This window comes from Corylus avellana, chromosome ca2 (assembly GCF_901000735.1).
Source record: "Corylus avellana chromosome ca2, CavTom2PMs-1.0".
NCBI lineage: Eukaryota > Viridiplantae > Streptophyta > Magnoliopsida > Fagales > Betulaceae > Corylus > Corylus avellana.
Window position 1 is genome coordinate 23602532 of NC_081542.1, and position 4174 is coordinate 23606705.

At 35.1% G+C, this 4174-nt stretch overlaps 1 long non-coding RNA gene across 1 annotated transcript; it reads right to left on the minus strand.

Annotated features, from left to right (window-relative positions):
- Positions 1-472: 472 nt before the first annotated feature.
- Positions 473-4135, minus strand: LOC132170480 (uncharacterized). The gene is made up of 4 exons (XR_009438964.1): positions 3607-4135; positions 3008-3190; positions 2848-2911; positions 473-1294 (listed from the first exon to the last, which is right to left on the minus strand). It is a non-coding gene; the product is annotated as an uncharacterized LOC132170480 (long non-coding RNA).
- Between the last annotated feature and the right edge of the window lie 39 nt (positions 4136-4174).

Sequence of the window (4174 nt, forward strand, 5' to 3'; positions counted from 1 at the left end):
TATGCAACATATAAGCTACAAGAAAAGAATAACGTGGTAAAGTTGTGCCTTTTGCCTCACACATGCTAATCATGGCCACGCAAATTTATTCGTTTAATAAGATAAATTTTAGTTTTCCTTTTTCAACTCGCATTCAATTCCATTCTTGACAAGAGATTGACAATAATTTAAAGAATAATTACTCTATTTAACACTATCTTAGACTTAACACGCTAATTTATTTAATTAAAATAAAATGTAAATTAAAGAGACAAAATTCAAACTCAAAACTTTACTATTATCTTTTGTTCCGAAAACAAGGTGCAAGAAACTTCAGGTTGACATGTAAAAAAAAAAACATAAAAAATTTCAGGTCAACGCCGGGTTGGGTATTTTGCTGACCAAAGTATATATCTCATCACATAATTTTCGTAATGACTATAAGGCATTCCTCACATAACTTTCAGAAGTTCCAAAACTCAAGAAATTAAAACAATTTTCTTACTCATTTTATAATTGATCAGGGAAAAAGACACATACTAACACATATATAATCATTTAGATATTCATGCAGGACAAAGAAAGAAAAATGTTTCCTCACTCAAATCCTGCAATACAAACACATGGTATTCAAATTGTCAAAACATACAAACATTTCTTAGTAACCAATTGATCACATGGGTTGTCGCACAATTCTATGCCTAGTGAGTCTGATGGTAGAAAGAAGTTGAATATGAAGTATTTCAAAGAAAAATCCTCTATGCCGAGACGTCACAAGCTTGGGGCTCCAGACTTGATGAAATATCAAGTAGTGAAAAGGCAAAGAATTGATCGTAATTTGGGTTTAGAGTGTTCCACCACTTTAAAACAACAGAGGACTCATCCAACTGGTTGGGATAGTCACAAGTGTTCTGTCAAGCATGCTTGTCTGGACACAGATTGGTTGAAAACTCAACCAGTTGGATGAGTCCTCTGTTGTTTTAAAGTGGTGGAACACTCTAAACCCAAATTACGATCAATTCTTTGCACTTACACTACTTGATATTTCATCAAGTCTGGAGCCCCACACTTGTGAGGCCTCGGCACAGAGGATTTTTCTTTGAAATACTTCACATTCAACTTCTTTCTACCATCAGACTCACTAGGCGTAGAATTGTGCGACAACCCACATGATCGCATACAATGAGTTGCTTCTTGTCGTTCCGAGAAGACTTTGACCAAGACCTTTAATGCTAAGGCTTCACTTGTACCCATGATGAGAAACTACAAGAATTAAACAAGCTCAGTTTTCATGTGTTGGGCAAGGCAACAACCTCTGCAAAAGATTTTACAGCAGATAAGCAACACAATAAATTATTTGTGGAATGAATATGCAATTGATAAATAATTGCAGCAGAAAAAATAATAATAACAAAGAAAGAGATAAATAATGAAATGTGATGGCATAATTAATACAAGTATGAGATAATAGTGTTCAATCTATGACACCATCATCAATGAGTACCTCCTAATGATTGTAGGCAATGGCTTCACTAATCCAAATGATTTAGGGAACAAGATCTACACACATAATATACAGAACATACCAATGGCTTCACTAATCTAACTGATGTGCCTAAACAAAAGTTTTAATTTAATTAAGGTCTACCAGACCGGCCTTAAACTCTGTCTGATCTTTCCTTGTCTTTTGCTGACCAAAGGATATATCTAATCACATCATTTTCTTAATGACTATAAGGCATTCCTCACATCATTTTCTGAAGTTCTAAAACTCAAGAAATTAAAACATTTTTCTTCCTCAGTTTATAATTGATCAAGGAAAAAGACAAACGTGACTACTCATGCAAATCCTCATTTTTACTTGTTTCAGACATAGTCTATAGTCAAGGTAAAATCTTTTTATCTCTCTCATTTTTACTAAATCTGCATAAGCTAAACTAAAATCCTAAATCACATGTTAATGTCATAAGGTCATGAAACTTAATCAGGAGGATGCACTATTCAATTTGCAATAATTCTAGTTATATAATTTTGTGCAGATATCCCTAATATGATATTGACACAATGTGTATCCTAGCATTAAAAAAAGAACTACTTAAAGTTTGTTTGGAATTGCATTAGAGAGGGCCAAAAATATTTTCAAAACTTAGGAAGTTGTGTCAAACAAAAAGTTGTCATTTTTTATTAAAAAAAAAAATTTTAAAAAATTATTTAACATTTATACTCTAAAAATTGCCATAATGCAATTATGAAAAAAGCTTAAAATTTAAGTGTTTTTATTTTTTTATTTTTAATTCTTAATTTTTTTCTAAAAAGCTCTTGTTAACTACAAAAGTTCTACTTCTTAACTCAATATTAAACATGCTCTTAGTAATGTAACCCCTCACTCTATGTTAGACTTACTTGCAAAAATTGAGCAAATTGCACAACTTTCTCTCTTTTTTCCCCATTTCTTTTGCCAAATGTATAAAAAAAGAATCAATTATTATTTCTAAAAAAGATTTAAAGGTAAGCATCATTCTGTTTGCAAATTTTCACTCCCTATGTTTGCCAAGTGCAAAGTATTAATTAATCCCATCACATATAATTGTGAGATCCCAAGTCTTTTAGATGGAAACTAATTTCATTTTAGTTTTTTATTTGGTTAAGAGCAAATAACATATAAAACTTTCTGGTCATAGAAAGTCAACAAGAAAATATAGTATCCATTGTACTACATATAATACATCAAGAGCTCGTCTTGCAAAATCAAAGTGAAGCGCTTGCTCCATGGGATCCTTACAAATAGATATATCATATTGCACATGACTTTTTGTAAGTAAATGGGGTTTACAAGGGAGGGAGAAAATATTGAGTTACTTAATTCACCTTCACGTTGTATACTTTTAAATCTTTCCTTTTCCTGCTGCATCTTCAAAGGATTTGCTTTACCCTAATGACAAACAAGAAGATAACATATATGAGCAACTAAGAAAACATAGCACCAAAGATATCCAAATGTTACATCATGATAAAAATCTAATCTTACATAGTCAAAAAGTGTCTTCCTTTGTGCTTTCAAAATAGTTTATGCAAACCGGTTCTCCGAGCCTTCTTTGGTGACTATTGTACATCAGAAACGGGACATCCTTGGGAGCAACAGCATCTGTGGCAGCAGGTGTGTGCTGAGAACTAAGGCATGAGTTTTCATTGTCCAAACCACTTGTATCCCCTACACATCATCACCAACAGCAAGCCAATAATTAGATCATGGAGAAATACTAGAAAATATGACATATTTATGGTAAAATAGAAACAGAATAAAAAACAAAGCCCCTCGACCCCGTAACTTGAACCCAACACAATCGGTCCTACAGTTCTTGTTGGATTGCAATCATAAATTTTCATATTGTTTCTTCCAACAAATTTTCCAATCTCATAGATCTCGCACATCAGTAAAATCCAAAAAAAAAAATGAAGCTGACCAAGTTCTGTTCCCGGGAGAGACCGAGAGAGATCGTTTCTCGCAAACCCTACCCATAACCCTAACCCTAATTCAAGCCCCCGTTCGTCGCCGTCGATTATTATTTGAAAAAAAATATGAGAAAAAGAAAAAAACAATAAATGAGGGTTAGGGCTTGAGCTTACCTCTGTATTTCGATGGCCGTGCGTCAGAGACAAAGGAATGCAAAACAGGAGTGAGAGAGAGAGCGGGGGAGAGCAGATCGGGATCGGGATCGGCGATTCACAGTCACGAAGTAACCGGAAACGGCGATTGGTTGAGAGAGAGGAGAGAGCGAGTGAGAGAGATGAAGTGAAGTGAAGTGTGACACGGGTTTTGCCGGGTGGGTCGGATTTCGTCATGGAACTCCATGAACGAACCTGGAGAGGTCTTTGAGGACCCCAGAGGCGAGCAGCAATCATGGGATTTCGTCATGGAACTCCACTGTCAATCTCCGATGGGAACAACGGTTAACCAAATTCGATCAACAGAGGAGATCGCCTTCAACCTCAAAGCTTGGACAACTTCCACCAGAATTGAAACAAACAGAGCAGTAAAAACTTCGAACAGTCCAAGCAAAATCCAATGCAAACATAAAATATCTCGTTAGTTCACTTCCACAGAGAGAGATAATGGAAGAGAGCCAACCCTGGGAGCGGCGAGAGAGAGAGGAGCGGCAGCTACTAGGTTAGAAATTAGGGTTTTTTTTTTTTT